This window comes from Phocoena phocoena, chromosome 19, assembly GCF_963924675.1.
Source record: "Phocoena phocoena chromosome 19, mPhoPho1.1, whole genome shotgun sequence".
Taxonomy (NCBI): domain Eukaryota; kingdom Metazoa; phylum Chordata; class Mammalia; order Artiodactyla; family Phocoenidae; genus Phocoena; species Phocoena phocoena.
In genome coordinates this window covers 31,540,346-31,560,891 of record NC_089237.1, presented here as the reverse complement: position 1 = coordinate 31,560,891, position 20,546 = coordinate 31,540,346, and the positions used below count along the sequence as shown (strand labels likewise).

Below are 20,546 nucleotides of genomic sequence, written 5' to 3'. Positions count from 1 at the left end.
AATAGGACTAGGATACAAGCTCAGGATTGCTTTATTTAATATTCTAATTCCTGCTTTTCCTGTAGTAATAGTAACAGTAATAGTAATTACTATAGTAATATAATAATAGTAATTCTATTCCTCCAGGACTCTTTACCCCATTTCTTTCATATTGCGTTGTTATTTGCATGAGAAGAAGGAAGACAGAAGAATGAGGAGGGTAGGAAATTAAGATTTATTTATTTAGCTATTTGGTACCTCATTTAATTCTCCCACTAAATCTTTGAGGTATAGCTATCTCATGGCACAAATGAGAAAACTGAGACTTAGAGAAACTAAATAACTTGCCTAAGGTAATGGTTATTGGCATCCAGACTATCTGATTCCAGAAGCAAAGCATTTCCTACTATAAAATGCTGCCCCGCCTCCATGGGGAGCAGTTTCCAGGAAATGAACACTATGAAATCCCCTCTGACCTAGCTCTTGTGTGCGAGGTGACCTGACTCATGCCAGAAGGCTTGTAGAACTCTCCTTCCAGGCAGAGAAGTTTAAAAAAGCTGGTTAGCCAGTGAAGAACACTAGGAGGGGCATACTTTATGTTTATCGAATTCTATGCAGTAGATATTTACTAAGACCTACCTAAATACATTCCACTGTGGTTAGAGAATATACTTTGTATTATTTCAATCCTTTAAATTTATTGAGACCCAAATGTGGTCTATCTTCTTATTGGTTACTATTTGCATGGTGTCTCCTTTTACTTTTAACCTATTGGTGTCTTTGAAACTAAAGTGTGGTTCTTGTGGACAGAATGTAGTCAGATCATGTTTTTTGTGCATTCTGCCAGTCTCTGCCTTTTAATTGGAGCATCTAATCCATTTACATTAAATTACTAAGAAGTAGGATTTACATCTGCCATTCACTACCTATTTTTATGTTATATATCTTTTTTGCTCTTCAATTTCTCCATTACTGCCTTCTTCTGTGTTAAATATTTTCTAATATACTCTTTTTATTCCTTTATTATTTCTTCCAATTTTCTTTCTGCCCTCCTTCCTCTCCTCTCATTTAGGAACTCCCATCATGTGTATGTTGGTGAGCTTGTTGATGTCTCACAGGTATTTGAGGCTCTGTTCATTTTTCTTTATTCTTTTTCTTTTCTGATTCACAGACTGAATCATCTCAATTGATCTATGTCCTGATTCATGAATCCTCTCTTCTGCCTGATCAAATCTGCTGTTGAGCCCCTCTAGTGAATTTTTCATTTCAGTTATTGTACTTTTCAACTCCAGAATTTCCATTTGGTTCTTTTTAAAAAATAATAATAATTTCTATTTCCTTACTGATACTCTATTTAAAGAGACATCATTCTCATGCTTTCCTTTATTTCTTTAGACATGATTTCCTCATGTTCTTGGAACATATTTAAAATAACTCTTGTAAAGTATTTGTCTAGAAAGTCCAGCATCTGTGCCTACTCAGGGACAGTTTCTGTTGATTTTTTTTTTCTTATATGAGCCATGTTTTCTTGTTTCTTCGTATGTATCACCAATTGTCATCAATTTTTTGTTCAAAGCTGGACATGGACATTTAAAATAATACAATGTGGCACTGTGGACACCAGATTCCCCCCTTCCTAGGGTTTGTTGTTGTTATTTGTTTAGTGACTTTTCTGAATTAATTCCGTAAAGTGTGTATTCTTCATCATGTGTTTCTCTAAACTGTCTGCTTGGTTAGCTTCGTGATCAGCTAATGACTAGATAAGGATTTCCTTAAGTGCCTAAAACCAATAAGTTTCCCAGTGTTTTCCAAGGGCTTGGAGTTATTTGCACACTATTGGTTTTTAAGACTACCATGGAGCTAGGGTGGGGGTAATGGGAAAAGGTCAAGTTAAAACCCCACAAAGCTTGCTGTTCTTACCAAGATTCAACCACTTTCTTTGAATAAGCATTTTTCTGAATTGTTGCAAGCTTTTTGTTAATTTACAGAGTTCTGAAAGAGTTGATCCTGACAATTTTTGCTAGTTTTCTTTTATGGAGGCAGAATTTTCAGGGGTCCTTATTCTGCCATATTACTCTTTTAATGTCAGTAGACACTGTAGTAGTAACTCCTCTTTCATTCCTGATTTAAGTAACCTGTGTTTTCTTTCTTTTTTCTTGATTAATCCATCTAATAGATTATTTATTTTATTAATTTTTTCAAAGAACCAGCTTTTGGCTTTAATTTTCTCTGTCTGCTCTTTTTTTCATTGATTTCTTCTCATATCTATTATTTCCTTCTATTTACTTTTGGTTTAATTTGCTCTTCTTTTTCAAGTTTATTAAGCTGGAACATCAGATCATTATTGTTAAGCCTTCTTCTTGTCTAACATAGGTGTTTAAAAATATAAATCTCCCTCTAAGCACTGTTTTAGTTATATTCCACAAGTTTTGATAAGTGTTTTCATTATCAATTTCATTCAAAATATTTTCTAATTTCCTTTATAATTTCTCCTTTGTAATTTCTTTGTAATTACCTATAAAGATATGGCTTCGTTTCCCACTATCTAGTGCTTTCCAGTGTATCTTACTGTTATTAATTTCTAATATAATTCCATTTTAGTCAGCTCTACTATCTCAGATGTTTGTCTTTTGAATATGTTGAGACTGGCAGGATGTTAATTTCAATATGATAATGAACTTGTCTATTTCTCACTTTGTATTTGTCCCTTTTTTCCCCCATGTATTGTGAAGCTTTATTATTAGGTACTATTATGCATTGAATTATATCCTCCCAAAATAGGGTGGCTCTAATGCTTTGGCAGCCAACGTAAGCAAAATATATGTTGGAGTCCAAACTCCTGATTTAGACATACAGTTTTGGAGGTATAATCAATTAAGATGGGGTCATTACGGTGGGCCCTAATTCAACATGATATAGGAAAATGCCATGTGAAGACAAATTCAGATGACACTGAAGGCAGAGATTGAACTGCTGTAGCTGCAAGCCAAGGGACACCAAAGATTGCCAGAAAATCCTCATAAGCTAGGAAGAAGCAAGAAAGGAGCCTTTCCTACAGATTCCAGAGGAAGCGTGGCCCTCCGATACCTTGATTTCAGACTTCCAGCCTCTAGAACTGTGAGAGAATAAGTTTTTGTTTTACGTCTCCTAGTCTGTGGTACTTTGTTATGGCAACGCTAGGAAACTAATACAAGTACGTACACGTTAAGGATTTTATGTATTTTTTATTATTTAACCACTTGAAAGTCCCCCTTTATCTCTCATAATAATCTTTCTCTTAAAATCTACTTTGTCCAATAGCATCATAGTTACAGTAGTTTTCTTATCTTACTACTTGCATGGTATAGCTTTCTAATGTGTTAATTTCTTTTTTTTTGTTTGTTTGTTTGCGGTACGCGGGCCTCTCACTGCTGTGGCCTCTCCCGTTGTGGAGCACAGGCTCCGGACGCGCAGGCTCAGCGGCCATGGCTCACGGGCCCAGCCTCTTCGCAGCATGTGGGATCTTCCTGGACCGGGGCACGAACCCGTGTCCCCTGCATCAGCAGGCGGACTCTCAACCACTGTGCCACCAGGGGAGCCCTAACGTGTTAATTTCTATTTCTCTGTGTCTTTATGTTTAAAGTGTGTCTCTTGTAGACTGAACATATTTGGGTCTTGCTTTTTATGCAGTCTGACAAGCTCAGCCTTTTAATTAGTGTGTTTAGTCCATTTGTACTTAACATACTTATTGATTTTAAGTCCACCAAAATGCTACTTGTTTTTTGGTTGTCTCTTTGTGTTTTTTTTCCCTATGCTCCTCTTTTCCAGTCTTCTTTTGGACTAATCCAATATGCTATACATTTCATTTTCATTTCCTCTTATTGGCCTTTTGCCTATACTTCTATTTCTTTCTTTTTTTAACTTTTTATTTTATATTGGAATATAGTTTTTTTTTCCAAAGGTCAATAACTGGACTTTAATGAATAATTCTGGTAAAAGCGTTTGTGCACAGATATGCAGGTATAAAACATATATCAAAAATGAACAAAAAGAGGGCTTCCCTGGTGGCACAGTGGTTAAGAATCTGCCTGCCAATGCAAGGGACACGGGTTCGAGCCCTGGTCTGGGAAGATCCCACATGCCGTGAAGCAACTAAGCCCGTGTGCCACAGCTACTGAGCCTGTGCTCTAGAGCCCGTGAGTCACAACTACTGAAGCCCATGCACCTAGAGCCCATGCTCTGCAACAGGAGAAGCCACCACAATGAGAAGACCATGCACCGCAACAAAGAGTAGCCCCCGCTCGCCACAAATAAAAAAGCCTGCGCGCAGCAACGAAGACCCAACGCAGTCAAAAATAAATAAATAAAATGAACAAAAAGATTCCTTCTCTCCTTAAGTACATCTTAGAACAGCCATGACCAAGTTTAACTTGATATATGTTTCAGAGTTTAAAACCCAAGAAACTAACAAATTTTTGCACAAGTTTAACTTGAGACACATGCATTTATTGTCCTAACACTAGAAATACTTTCTTGACATTTGATTTGATACTCTTATTGGTAAGCTTTGCCTTTTAAAAGTTTTCCTGGGAGAAAATACAAGAAAAAAGTATCTATCCAGATTACCCATCACTCTTTGAACAATACTTAGGAATAACACAATCTTAAAATAGCTCAATTTTGAAAAACACTGAGAAAATGCTGGAGTGTTATACTCAGGATCTCTTTTTGAAAAAGAAATGAGTATAAAAAAGTAATTTTGTCCTGACATTGGTGGGATGAGATACATTTGTACTGTTCACAAATTCTGCACACAGGACTGTCTGTTTTAAATAAGATCAACACTAATAGGGAACAAGAAGTAGAGAAGCCAACTTTAGGAGATGCATTTATTCCAGGGTACTTGGTTAATGCCTCTCGGGTTTTACCAGCATATCTCTGAAAGGAGATGCACAGCCTAATCTCACAGCTATTTAACAGTGATCACTTTCCTTATACACAGAAAATATGCTTACCTCTTTGACAGCTCCAGTCTTGACTGCAAAGAAAAGGTTATTACAAGAACCCAATTCTAGGTGCCCAACTACATTTTATCATCACAAATAGCTCTCAGTGTTTCTAAACAGGATTATTGGCATTGCGTGTATCGTAATTCTTAGTTGTGGGGGACCATTCCAGACACTTAGCATTCCTGTCCTATTCACTAAAAACCAGCAGTTTTCAAGGTCGCTGTGAGAAGCAAAAACATACCCATATGTTTCCTACTGCCCCTTAATGAGAATCACTGAGATCCAAGATTAAAATCTATTAACTTCCTGACTCCCACAGAAAGCAACTGCTTCATTACCTTCCGTAACAATGACTGAAGAGGAACACGTTGTTTAAAAAAACATTGTAATTAAATATTACTTTGGAAAGACAAGCTGATTTCTTCACATCCACAGTGATCTGAAAGGATTAGATGCACATGTGCAAAACTTATTGTCCCCAAACGCACACATACAGTCACAGGAAAATGACTGTTTACCTTCTACTGGCAAATCTTACCCCATTTATCTTTAGTATAAAAATACGTCCACCCACTACAATAAGATAAAAAAACGTGTAGATCTTCTTGATAAATTCCCTCACACTGATGTTCCTGGAAACTGCTGCTGTCTTTGCTCCAAAACTTGCTAATATAATAGTTGTTGCTGTTTCTGTGAAAACTGCACCACTTCTGGACTTCTTAGTAAGAAGTCTTTTTTGATTTAACACTTGTTCTGAAAGAGTAGGTCTTGCAGGTTGATCCCCCAAAGATCCTGTTCTCTGTTTAAATGTAGAGAGTATACTATCTGCACTTTGCTCAAGTTTGACGTTTCCCGCGCTGCCAGCCTGGGCGGCCGCACTGCAGTTCAGGGCTTGGTCACTTTTTCTTCTTCTTGTGCTTATCCTTGTACATCTTGTTGCGGTGTTTCTTGCACATCCACGGCTTGCGCTGTTTGGCCACCTGGCTCGTGGTCTCGCTGCAGCCCTCGTAGGTGCAGGTCTTGCTCATGAGGCCCCCGCCGCTGCCCGCGCCGCTGCCCCGGCTCCGGGTTCCCGCGCTGCCGCCCTCTCCCCCAGAGTGGGTCTCTTCGTCCTCCAGATCCTCCAGACTAGCCGTGCTCTCGCCTCCCCCCGGGGTCCGAAGTGTCCAGCAGGTCTGTCTCATCTTCCCTCGCCTCCTCCTCGCCATCCCCCGCCACTTCGCACAGGTACCGAACGGGCTTGCCAGCCCTGGCGCTGCCCACCCAGGGCCGGACCCTGCCGCAGGACGCATTTCGGCCGCAGCCTCGTCCTGCTCTCCACAGGGGCGCATCACCAGCAGGGTAAACTGTGAGGCCGCAGCCGGGACGGGGGCTGGAGCCAGGGCCTGGCCGGGGTCAGGGGCGGGGGCCCCGGGGCGGAGCGCCCCGCTAGCGGCGCCGGCCCCGCGCCCTCGGCGACAGCCTGCACCTCCGTGCTGCTGAGACCTGGCGAGGGTCCACGACCCCAACCTTTCAGCACCTGCCGGGCCCAAGTGCACTTAGCAAACCAAGACCCGGGACCCGCGAGAGGAAAAGGGGCTGGAATATAGTTGATTAACAATGTTGTGTTAGTTTCAGGTGTACAGCAAAGTGATTCAGTTATACATATACATGTATCTATTCTTTTACAAATTATTTTCCCATTTAGGTTGTTACATAATATTGAGCAGAGTTCCCTGTGCTATACAGTAGGTTCTTGTCGGTTATCCATTTTAAATATAACATTGTGTACATGTCAATCCCAAACTCCCTAACTATCCCGTCTTTCAATTACATTTCTGGTGGTGGTTCTAGGGATTATAATTTGCATCCTTAACTCATCACAGTCCATTTAGAATGAATATATTAAATGAATGAATATGTAAAATATGAGAAACTTATTACATTAAAATTTTATTTACCACCTCTTTTGCTATTGTTGTCATGTATTTTACATAGACATACATAATAAACCCCACACTATCGTGAAAGTCATTAACAAGGAAGTCATTAGACTAGGGTGGCTCTAACGCTTTGGCCCCCAAAGTAAGCAAGCCAAAACCTAAGCCAGAGTCAATTTCTATAAATGCCTCAAGGGTAAAAAATCAAAACTTGAGAACAGCCAATCACAAACAGCCAACTAGACTTTCCCAGATAATGCAACTGCTCAAGCTAGAGCCAGTTAAATAATTTCCATGCTTTGCTCCTGCGACTGCTCCGTAAAAGCCTTTTCCCTTGGCTCCTGACAGTAGAGTGCCCTCTAACCAGTTTCAGTTTGGCACTGCCTGATTCAAATCAATGTTTGCTCCAATGAACTCTTCAAAAGTTTAATGTGCCTCAGTTTATCTTTTAACAGTATTATATTATTACATTTACTTTATTTTTTAATAAATTTATTTATTTATTTTTGGCTGTGTTGGGTCTTCGTTGCTGTGCACGGGCTTTCTCTAGTTGTGGCGAGCTGGGACTACTCTTCGTTGCAGTGTGCGGCCTTCTCATTGCGGTGGCTTCTCTTGTTGTGGAGCACCGGCTCTAGGTGCAGAGGCTTCACTAGTTGTGGCACACAGGCTCAGTAGTTGTGATGCACAGGCTTAGTTGCTTCCCGACATGTGGGGTCTTCCCGGACCAGGGCTTGAACCCATGTCCCCTGCATTGGCAGGCGGATTCTTAACCACTGCGCCACCAGGGAAGTCCCCATTGTGGGTGATATATTTTAAGAAGTCTGGATTACATTGTCTTCCTTTAAAGGGTATTGATTTTTGTTCTGGTAGGTAGTTAAATTACAGGCATATCCTTTTGGCCATTTTAGCCTAGGTTTTATTCTTTATTAGAGTCGGTCTATTTCAGTTTGGACCTTTCTTTAAAAAAAATATATTTATTTTTTTATTTTTTATTTTTTAATTTATTTTTGGCTGCATTGGGTCTTCGTTGCTGCATGCAGGCTTTCTCCAGTTGGGTAGAGTGAGGGCTACTCTTTGTTGTGGTGTGCGGTCTTCAGTAGTTGTGTCACGTGGGCTCAGTAGTTGTGGCTTGTGGGCTCGCTAGTTGTGGCACATGGGCTTAGTTGCTCCACGGCATGTGGGATCTTCCCTGACCAGGGCTCGAACCTCTGTCCTCTGCATTGGCAGGTGGATTTTTAACCACTGCACCACCAGGGAAGTCCCTCAGTTTGGACTTTAATCTTAGGGCTCAGCCCCTAAACTAAGACATATTCCTGACTCCTAAATTATGTCTTTTCTGGAGTCTCACCTGAAAGTCCGAAGTGCTCATAGAAGTCTCTGCACTCTGGCTTGGCCAGACACTAATACCTCTCAAAACAGCTCAGAACAGCACAACCTCTAGTATCACCATTAAGCTCTCAGCCCACAACAGATCATCTTTGCTAGGCCTCACAGAACCTCACCCTGTGCCTGTGTAGCCTAGCCCTCACCCAGGGACCATGGTGAATTCCTGTGCAACTTCCTCTTCTTTAGTAACCTGCCCCCAATTTTCAGCTGCTTTAGTAGCCCAGTAACCCACTCCCTGCCCCCTCAGCTCACAGCAAGCCATCCTTCCACTTAGGATTCACCTGCACGCACCACAGAAGAAATCTGCGATGATTGTGAGGCTTACTTAACATGTTTCTCGTCTCTCCAGTATCATACCCCTACACCAACCATCTTTTGCTTGAAAAAAGGTTCATCACATATCTCGTTCCGTTCTATAGTTTTTCAATGAGCGGGAATCTTGTGCCAATTACTCTGTTATAGGCAGAGGTGGACATTATTATGTCTTTTTTTACTTAAAAAAAAAAATTTATCTTCTCATTTCTAATTTCTCTTTATTTATTTTATTTACTTGTTTTGGCTGCGTAGGGTCTTAGTTGCAGCATGCAGGATCTTTGTTGAGGCATGTGGGAATCGTTCTTGTGGCACAGGCTCTTCATTGTGTCCCACAGGCTTCTCTCTAGTTGTGGCATGAGGGTTTTCTCTCTCTAGTTGCGGTGCTCGGGCTCCAGGGCACGTGAGCTCTGTAATTGCAACACACAGGCTCTCTCGTTGAAAAGTGTGAGCTCAGTAGTTGTGGCGCACGGGCTTAGTTGCCCTGCAGCATGTGGGATCTTAGTTCCCCGACCAGGGATCGAATCCACGTCTCCTGCATTGGAAGATGGATTCTTTACCACAGAACCACCAGGGAAGTCCCCTATTCAGATTCTTTCAGAACTTTTGTTTCTCATGTTTTTTGTTTTTGTTTTTTTAATATTTATTTTGGCTGCACCAGGTCTTAGTTGCAGCACATTGGATCTTCGTTGCGGCATGCAGGATCTTTTAGTTGCGGCATGTGGGTTTCTTAGTTGCGGCATGTGGGTTTCTTAGTTGTGGCAGGTGGACTCTTAGTTGTGGCATGTGAACTCTTAGCTGTGGCATGCATGTGGGATCTAGTTCCCCAACCAATGACTATGTGTCCCCTGGGTTGGGAGCATGGAGTCTTACCCACTGGACCACCAGGGAAGTCCCTGTTTCTCATGTTTTTGATGCTCCTTTCTACTGGGGCCCTAAGCTTAGGCCTAGCCCACCATTTGGATAATCCAGCACCACCCTGTCTCCTATTCCAATTTTTTCCCATTCTATCTTCTAATCCTAAAAATGGATTAAGATCAAGAGAATAAGGAGACAAGCCACAGAATGGGAGAAAATATTGGCAAAACACATGGCTGACAAAAGACTGTTACTCAAAGTATACAAAGAACTCTTAAAACTCAATAATAAGAAAACAAACAACCCAAATAAAATATGGGAAAAGACCTGAACAAGCATTTTACCAAAGAAGATATACAAATGTCAAATAAGCATATGAAAAGGTGCTCCACATGGTATGTCACCAGGGAAATGCAAATTAAAGCAAAGAAATACCAGTCTGCATTGATTAGAATGGCCCAAATCTAGAAGCCTGACAACACCCAACAGGAACTCTCCTTCATTGTTGCTGGGAATACAAAAATGGTACAGCTACTTTGGAACAGTTTAGCAGTTTCTTACAGAGCTAAACATAGTCTTACCATTCAATTCAGCGGTCATGCTCATTGACATTTACCCAAAGGAGTTGAAAATTTATATCCACACAAAAGCCTACACACAGATATTTATTTCAGCTTTATGCATAATTGCCACAACTTGGAAGCAGTCAAGGTGTCCTTCCGTAGGTGAATGGGTAAATAAACTTTGGTACATCCAGACTATGGAATATTATTCAGCTAAAAAGAAATAAGCCATCAAGTTATGACACGGAGGAAAGTTAATGTGTATTACTAAGTGAAAGAAGCCAAGGCTACATACTGTATGATTCCAATTATATGACTTCTTGGATAAGGCAAAATATATGGAGACTCTACAAAGGATTAGTGGTTTCCAGAGGATTTTTAAGGTTATGAAACTATTCTGTGTGATACCATAATGGTGGGTACATGTCATTTAGTAATACATTTAGTAAATGCATTTAGTAAAACCCATAGACTGTACAACACCAAAGTGAACCTTAGCATAAACTATGGACTTTGAGTGATAACGATGTATCTATGTAGGTTCATCAGTTGTAACAAATGTACCACTGTGGTCTCTGATGTTGCATGTGGGGGCTCAGGGGTAGATGGGAACTCTCCCACAGTACAGTTTTTTGCTGTGACCCTAAAACTGCTCTAGAAAGAAAGTCTATTTTGAAAAATGGATTAGGAGCCAAAATGATGCTGGATTAAACAAATGCTAGAGGGAAATCCAGCTAAAGTAAATGTAACACACTTAGGGAATTTCCAGGAGAATGTGTTGTTTACATGGGTTATGAAGCCATCTAAAGCTAGACAGAGTTCATTTATACTTAGAACATTAGCCCATTCTTTTAACTGGACTCACAGAGGAAGCAGTAGTTCTACGAATTCAAAACATCAAATAATTGCTTAAAAACAAACAAACACGATGGGCATTTTAGAGCCCAGGAGTTTATCATCCTAAGTAGTATGCTTTAGACTAATTTTAAAAATGAGTTGTGGGCCCTGCCCTGGTGGCGCAGTGGTTGGGAGTCCGCCTGCCGATGCAGGGGACACGCGTTCGTGCCCCAGTCTGGGAGGATCCCACATGCCGCGGAGCGGCTGGGCCCGTGAGCCATAGCCGCTGAGCCTGTGCGTCCGGAGCCTGTGCTCCGCAACGAGAGAGGCCACAACAGTGAGAGGCCTGCATACCACAAAAAAAAAAAAAAAAAAAAATGAGTTGTATTTCTATGCATTTTATCCCCAATGATATTCATTGTGGCTTTTTTTCATAATAACAGCAACCTGGAAACTACCTAAACATTTAGTAATAAAGGACTGCTTAAGTAAATTGATACATCCATGTGATGTGACAGTATACAAACCTCCACAAAGATGCTACAGGCGAATATTTAAGGACATGGGGGAATACTTTCATGATAACTTTTTTTTTTGTTTAGTTTTTGAGGTGATTGTATTTTTATTCTAGCTTTAATTCCATTTTAAGAAAAACAGTTTGCTAAAATGTTTTATTAAAAATTATGAAACATTTGGGGAAAACATATTTTTTCTTTGTTTCCCTATCTCTCTTTTTTTTTCTTTTGAGAAAGACCAAAGACACACCATCATTTTGCATCTGTTATATTTACTTATATTCTTTTTTGTTGCTATTGTTCTAGCCATGATGTGATATTCTAGGTGAAGTTTTTAACCACTATATAGCAACATCATTTGGGAGTAGGTTAAATAGCCATTTGCCTGTATTGATTTTATTTTTCTAGATATTAATGTTTTTTCTTTTCTCCTTTTTGGTTTTCTTGAAGTATGGTTGATTACTGTTGTGTAATTTCTGCTATACAGCAAAGTGATTCAGTTATATATATATATATATATATATATATATATATTCCTTTTTTATATTCTTTTCCATTATGGTTTATCACAGGTTATTGAATATTAGTTCCCTGTGCTATATAGTAGGACCCCGTTGTTTATCCATTGTATATATAATAGCTTACATCATGATAACATTCTTTTTTTTATTATTATTATTTGCGGTACGCGGGCCTCTCACTGTTGTGGCCTCTCCCGCTGCGGAGCACAGGCTCCGGACGCACAGGCTCAGCGGCCATGGCTCACAGGCCCAGCCGCTCCACGGCATGTGGGATCTTCCCGGACCGGGGCATGAACCCGTGTCCCCTGCATCAGCAGGCGGACTCTCAACCACTGCGCCACCAGGGAAGCCCCATGATAATATTTTTAAGTGAACAAAGCAACTTGCAGAAGAGTATATACAATTTGATCCTGTTTCATTTAAATTTATTTGTGTGTAGAAAGAGGTTATACATCAAAATGTTTAGTTATTTGTGGGTAAATGTATTATGGGCATTTTTCTTCTTTATCATTTATGCATTTTCTAAATTTTTACAATGTGTATATTGTTTTTAAGAAGAAAATTATATAATTTTTAAAATGAGTTGAATGATATGAACAAAAAGGAGTTAATGTTAGAAATAGGGAAGATGTTGATTTTTATCAACTTTATTTCCACAGAAGAATGATGGTTCATGACATTAAGCAAATTGTTATTACATTAAATTAGAATCATACTAATGGTCTCATAATGTGCCCCCCGCCCAAGAAAAGGAAGTAGTAAGTGAACAGTATTTTCTATAGTTTACCCTTCTTCTATAGGAAATGGCCAGGTATGCCTCTTATGTACCAGGAGCTTTGTATCAATTTTTTAGGAACCCTCACAACTCTGACTTTGCGTTCTCCCTGTTTCTTCAGCTCCCCGTTTCTTCGGAGCTGTTAAGTGACTTGTCCAAGTTCCTATGACTTTTATATGAGACATCTGTTAAAAACAAACAAAAACAAACAAACAAAAAAAACCCAACAACCTACATTATAAGATTCCGAAATACACACTTAAGCGGCTTAAGATTCTTGCTGGTACAACACAGCGGTCAGAGACACCAACACCAACTCTGGAGCTCAGAATAGCTGGTGTCAAATCCCAAATCTGCCGTTTATTCTGTGTGTCTTCTGGACAAATTACTTGGCTTCTTGGTGCCTCCATGTGCTAGCCATAAAAGGGAGGCAACTTGACTTAGGGTTTCTGTGAGGATCAAATGAGTGAAGGTATGTAAGGCACTTAAAACAGCAAGAACTCAATAACTGATAAAGGTCAGCTGGAGTGCAACGTCACATCCATTCTCTTCCATCCTAGAAGCCAGATCATTGCTCAGATGCAGTATTGTGAGTGGAAAGCAGGGCTCCAACTCTGCTGATCTATTGTTCTTAGCTCCTGTCTGCCAGGGAGCCCTCAGTAGTTTAAATCGCCATGGCCTCTGAGGGTGTGCGACCTGCGAAAAGCCACCTTGAGGGTATGATCAGAGCGTTAGTATACTCCTTCAGTTAAATGAGCCAAAAGAAATTCTCTAAAGTTGGAGTTTTTCATCTGAGGTCCTTGGATCTCCAGTGTTACCAAAGTATTTAAAACTGTGTTTGTGGCTGTCCTTCAAACCCACACAGTAAAATCAGGGACATTATATTATAGTTGTACCTCATTTGGAAACAAAGATGGTACCTCCACCTTGTCCACCAAACTTGGCTGTTTCCAAAAATTAAATCTGGAATTCAAAATAGAAGATTAGCCATATTTTTATCACTGTCATTACTGTAATTATTTGACTAGCTTTCTCTAGATTGTTGCCCAGAAAGAGATCCAAAGAGGGTTGGCAGACTGGCAGCTTTAATGCAATAAGTGTTTGGAAATCCAAGGGTTTTATAAGACAGCATTTGTTTTAAAAAATGGGAAGGGGGAGCATGTTTCCTATATTTCTTCTATTTCTATATTGTTGTTGAAAATCTTAATATGACCATGCATGACACATCATACATTTGGATTTATATGGAAGGGAAAAAAGAAAAAACTAAAAATATTTCACTGGTTATTATCATAAAGAATTAAAAAAAAAAAAAGCAGCAAGACCCTTATTCATGTTGCACACAGAGCAGCTCATTCTAATTATCTATTAAGAGGCCAAAAACACATTCTGGAACTCAATGGTGCTTGGCTTTTTTTACCTAATGATTTTGCAAGAGCTCATTCTTAAGAGATTTAGCTCCAAACATTTTGCTCAGCTCCTAACAGTGGAATTTTGTTTGTTTGTTTCTTCTTGCTCAGTTACTTAACCACGTGATGGGGAGGTGGGACCCTGCACGTTTGGCCACACCCCATCAGCTGCTGGCAGCTGGCCACTGCCGGGTCTGGATGTCCGCGGAGACACCGTGATTGAGGCCCTGGGTCACATTTCCTTGGTGTCCCCCAGGCTCTCCGCCCCCACAGAGGGTTATGCTTTTGGACAATTGCAGATCCCTTATTCTTTCCGCCGTCGCCTGGGGTAACTGTGGAGCCTCAGGAAGACAGAAACGTCTATGATGGTCAAGGTTTGCTGTACATTTCTCAGTCCATATTGGAAATCCATCAGGACCTGTATCACCAAGCTGCTTCTGCATCTTCTCTCCCCACGCGCACCCCAACCCTACAACTTCTGTCCTTCCTGTTGCCCAGTAGTTCTACTTTCTGATGTTTTCCTAAGTAACATTCCTACTGATACCATATCCCTTTAAAACCTACTACAAAATTATACAGGTATGGCATGCTTGTGGCAATACATTTACAGAGAGGAAGGATTAAAACAGTGAAAAGCCCCCGTCCATCAGTCCCTCTGTGCAGAGGTGACCACTATTAAGTTTCACAGAAGTCCTTCCAGAATATTTTTATCCATATCCTGTATCAGGAACCTCTTTTCTAATGCAAATGAGAAATATACTCTATAAATATATTATGTGCTACAATTTGCATTTTCACTTAATACTGCATCTATGTCTTCCCTGGAATCTTCTACTGCTGCGGAGGTGGTAGAGCTTAGTGGTTAAGAGGACAGACCCTGAAGCGGACAACCTAGATCTGGACCCCGGCTCCCTCATCTGCTAGCTGTGTGATCACAGGCAAGGGACTTAACCTCTGTGCCTCAGTTTGCTCTTCTGTAGAAAGGAAATGCTAACAGTTCCTATCTCATGTAAATGAATTAACACATGTAAAGTGCTTAGAAAAACATCGGGCCCAGAGCTATCGTCATCACCTCTATTCTCCACACTTCCCTGTCACGATCTTCTCACCTCCAGTCGTGGGTCTTAGTCTGGGGCCCCTCCTAGGCTATGAGGATGACTGGGCCAGCATGGTGGTAGGGCTGCTCGGAGCTGCTCAGGCCATGCTGGGTCCACTTCCTGCTCCTGAATGAACTGCTGTGTCATGAAACAGTGTCCAAATGTGTGAGGTGCCCAAAGGGCTCATGGCACCCTGTGTGCCAAGACTTGGATCCCCACAGCTTTGGGCCAGCCAGAACCCATGGGTGGTCACCTCTGGCCACTAACAGCATCATTTTCTTCTCCCAGAATGCCCTACCAATATAATTCTCTATGTGAGCCCCTGTGTAAGAAAGGTCACAAAGCACTGCTCACAGCACTCATTGAATGTATCAGTCCTGACCCAAATAAAACATTCAGCCTCTGAAAGCCCTGAGCTAGCCCCCAGTTGTAGTAGCTGCATCACTCCCTTTTTCCTCTGCAATGAAAGAGAATCTCAGGTTTGCCAGGTCAGCCCCCAAGAGAAGGCTTCACAGCAGAGAGCAGGTGTAGTCAAGCAGAAGTCCCTTTGAGTAGTCTGATGGGCAGGGCAGTGCCAGCGTTCCGCCTGTGTCCTCCTCTGCCTCAGTACTTGGCAGATCTTCCTGTGCACGCGTCCCCTGTTTGGTTGGGGTTTGGTTAATGCAACTTCCGACACAGCAGGTCTGGGGTGGGCGGAGACCCTGCATTCCTAATCAGCTCCCAGGAAGGGGCCGCTGCTGATGCACGGACCCACGGAGCAGCAAGGTCTTGACTCAGCCTACTGAACCCTTTCCCTTAGTGTTTGAAACCCAGGAGCCAAGAGAGTGGTCTGTGCCATTGACCCTGAGGCTGTATCTCAGCGAAACCGACCTGGTTCAGTGGAAACTTGCTGGCTGAGATGTGTAACCAACACAACCAATGCCTTTGGACTCTGTTATGATGGGTTTGTTTTTTAAAAGAAAAAAATTCGGACATTACCTTATAGCCACATTTCATATAGTAAAACCCTCCCCAAACCCTGCCCCAATCCAGTCACTTAACACGTGGGGTAGCATTACTGCAAGGTTAACAAATTTACCAGCCTGTGTGTCCTGCAGAGCAAACTGCCAATCCCCTTATACCCCAAATGCATTTTTTCTGCGGTTTCATCATACTTATGTTCCCATAACCTCTCACTGGTTCATCTCCGAATGACTTCTCTGTTAACTGGAACAAAACAAAACAAAACAAAAAACCACCTGAGTTGTTTTCTTAATATAACCACTTTGAAAGTGGAGATCATGTGTTCTAAGTGGCTAGAGCCCACTCAAACATTAGAATAAGACACAACAGTTTGGAGATAATGGGTGGATGTGCAGAAATCTCCAAGCCTCCTATTCTAAAAGCATCACTGATGAGAATTAGACGACTGACTTCCTCCTACCTGCAAGAGGAAATTAGAGAAAATCTAAACATGACAAATATGATATGAAATATGACACAACTTATTTCTAACAGGTGAAAATAAATGAAAAATAAGGGGGTTCAAGTGCTACCAAAAATTTGGAGCAGGACCTTAGGCAAGTCACATAACGGAAACATAAATGATAACTAATGTCTCATCAAGCGCTTACTATGTGCCAGGGCCTGTGCTAAATGCTTTACATGCGTTATTATCTCAGTCCTCACCACACTCCTATTGGCAGATATTGTGAGGAGGAAAATCGAGGCTCGGAGAGGTTAGATAACTTGTCTTATGAAAAAACTACTAAGAAGAGTATAAGGCAGAACTGTACCTGGTTCATCAGACTCCAGCACCCATGTTCTAACCACAAGCATCTCTGTTATTTCACCTATGCTGAGTCTGCCGTTTCAGGGTAAAATGGAGGTTGGGCTTCATTATTCCAAAAGTGGCTTCTGGCTTTAACATTTTGTGACCCTACAATGACCGAAGATTGTATGCTTAGATTCCAGTGAAGACTCACAGTTCAGGGCTTCCCTGCTGGCGCAGTGGTTGAGAGTCCGCCTGCCGATGCAGGGGACGCGGGTTCGTGCCCCGGTCCGGGAAGATTCCCACATGCCGTGGAGCGGCTGGGCCCGTGAGCCATGGCCGCTGAGCCTGCGCGTCCGGAGCCTGTGCTCCGCAACGGGAGAGGCCACAACAGTGAGAGGCCCACATACCGCAAAAAAAAAAAAAAAAAAAAAAAGACTCACAGTTCGGACCGGAGCTTTATTTCTCCCTTCAGTCCACTGGGACACGGAAAAGATGATATTCTCTTGGCTGACCCATTCCCATGGGGGTGCCTGGACTGTTTAAAGAGCTGGGTGCTCACTGTAACCCCACTCTCATTTAGGCAGTGGATGTTTAGAATGAACATCTTAAAACAGGATACCTAAATATAACTTGATATATTTTCCTCATTTTTATATTTGGAAATATAAAAATATAATATATGAGGAAATATGATTTCCTCATTTTATATCTGCCTCGATTTTCCTCCTCACAATATGTGCCAATAGGAGTGTGGTGAGGACTGAGATAATAATGCATGTAAAGCACTTAGCACAGGCCCTGGCACATAGTAAGCGCTTGATGAGACATTAGTTATCATTTATGTTTCCATTATGTGACTTGCCTAAGGTCCTATCAAGTGAAATGAATCCACCATAAAGAATATCCAATGCTAATACTCAGTAGTGACTTTCCTTTCTGAAGTTTAAGTTGGAGTTTACTTCATTTTTATTTATTTATTTTCTGGGGCCGCGCTGCGTGGCATGGAGGATCTTGGTTCCCTGACCAGGGAGAGAACCCGTTCCCCCTGCAGAACAAGCACAGAGTCTTAACCACTGGACCGCCAAGGAAGTCCCAGAGTTGGAGTTTATTATTATTATTATTATTATTTGGCCACTCCACACGGCTTGTGGGATTTAAGTTCCCTGACCAGGGATCGAACCCAGGCCCTCGGCAGTAAGAGCAAGGAGCTCTAACCTCTGGACCGCCAGGGAATTCGCCAGAGTTGATTAATTAGCTTCTTTTGAGTCTTACTAAAGTCTTAAGAGTAGACCAATACTTTCTGAATGTAACATTTTCAAGCATTACTTTAACACTTCATTATAAATCTAAGGGTGGGTTAGTCTCATTCTACAAATGAAGACACTCACCCTTTGTCACCCAGCTCAGATGAGGACCCAACTCGGATTTCAAAACCCGTTTTCTTTCCACTATGACAGCAGTTCTCCAGATGTAGTCTGTGGACCCCTGCAGGTCCTCTAGGTGCTTTTGGCGGGGGTCTGTGAGGTCAAAACTCCTAAGACATCATTTGTCTTTTCACATCTTGATGTTTGCAATGACGGGGCAAAAGCAGCAAACTGCTGCACTTGAGCACCCACCTAGTCAGTGGTGTCCTTGGCCTCACTCGCAGTAGGAAAGAAGAAAAAAGCCAGTTGCGCTTAAGAATGTCCCTGATGGAGCAGAGACAATTGTTATTAAGTCGTGACCCTTAAAGGCACAGTTTCCACAGCGTACCGCAGTACAGCAGTTGTCTCAAGGAAAACCACTCGTGCCACTGGTCCCATTGTGAGCTGGACTGCCCCATTTTTCAGGGAACACCAGTGTTACTTGAAATAAGTACAGACAGAAAATCAGTGGTCATTCTGACATGGGTATTGGCAGACATTGTCTTGACAATGAATGGAGTGAGCCTCTCACTTCAAGAACAACTGACAGTGTTAGTTGCCGATGAAAAAATTTGAGCTTTCAAGCAAAAATTAGAATTTTGGAAAACTCCTATCTGCTATAGTGAGCTGATAGCTTCCCACTACTTAAAGACTTTTCTGATGAGATGAGGTGCTTGGCAGTATTAATAAGTGTAATTTTAAATTACTGCATAATTAAATGTGTCAGGATTTGAAAGATGGCAGATATCCAGCAACCCTCCCAACAAGGTCTGATCACAACCCAGGGGGTGAGGGTATTGCAGACTCTTCCTTGGGGGCTCTATCTCAGCCCTAGGGATTGTGGCTGCCCCTCATATATGACTCCAGCCCCTGCTATAGTTAGTAGTTCTCTGGTTGAATTACCGTGTGGTCTCTCTCTCTCCTGATTGGATCGAGGCTGATACAGCTGGCCTTGCAAGCAAGCGCTGAGATCAGTCACCAGGGAAGAAAACCAAACCAGAACAGTCACTGCTGTGAAGGGAAGAGAGCAAGGAGAGGGGCACGACCAACCACCCTCCTCATCTTTGTCAACAGCAAGAGCTGTCTATTTGACATGAAGGGGGGGCGGGGATGCGGTTTGAAGGAGAAAGTTTGGAACAGCTGCTTTTAGATATAAATAAAGAATTGAAAATTAGACTCAAGGGCTTCCCTGATGGCGCAGTGGTTGAGAGTCTGCCTGCCAATGCAAGGGACACGGGTTCGAGCTCTGGTCTGGGAAGATCCCACATGCCGCGGAGCAACTAGGCCCGTGGGCCACAACTACTGAGCCTGCGCGTCTGCAGCCTGTGCTCCGCAACAAGAGAGGCTGCGACAGTGAGAGGCCCGCGCACCGCGATGAAGAGTGGCCCCCACTTGCTGCAACTAGAGAAAGCCCTCGCACAGAAACGAAGACCCAACACAGCCAAAAATAAATAAATTAATTTTTTTTTAAAAAAAGTAAAATAAAATAATTTTTAAAAAAAATTTTTAAAAAAAGAAAGAAAATTGGACTCAAATAGTACCTACATCTCCAGCAGGCTAGTTCTTTCACCAGTGCAAAGAGTTTTCGTGACGTCATCCCTTCAGAACAGTTAAAGGACTAGGGAGTGAATGACCCAACCGGTTCAGGTTTGGAAGTAGCTTACAAAATAGTTAACAGGTGATGAAGTTACCATCACAGTGTCCAACATGAGGACAGCAAAGAGGAGACCAATCATATCAGTGATGCGAGTTGAACTGGAGAGCTTGAAGGTTTCACAAGAAGAGGAAAAAGACCCAGTGTGAAATTGGACCAAGTCAGGGTCAGAGTCTTTCCATATAGAGTTGAACAGCTGAGAGCTAAAACAGTTTAGAACTTCACAGTGACCACGGTCACTGCAGCATTATTTACAATAGCCAAGATGTGGAAACAACCTAAGTGTCCATCCATGGTATGTATTATGTGGTAATACATACCATGGAGTATTATTCAGCCTTAAAAAAGGAAGTCCTGCCTATGTGACAACATAGATGAACCAAAGGGCATTATGCTAAGTGAAATAAACCAGTCACAGAGGGACAAATACTGCATGACTGCACTTACATAAGGTATCTAGAAAAATCAAACCCATAGAAGCAGAGAATGGTGGTTTCCAGAGACTGGAGCTAGCGGAAATGGGGAGCTCTTGTTCAATGGGTATAAAGTTTGTTATGCGAGATGGATGCATTCTAGA

General features: G+C 41.8%; 1 pseudogene; it reads right to left on the bottom strand.

Annotated features, from left to right (window-relative positions):
• Positions 1-5,585: 5,585 nt before the first annotated feature.
• LOC136139094 (regulatory factor X-associated protein pseudogene) lies at positions 5,586-8,255 on the bottom strand (annotated as a pseudogene).
• Positions 8,256-20,546: the final 12,291 nt, after the last annotated feature.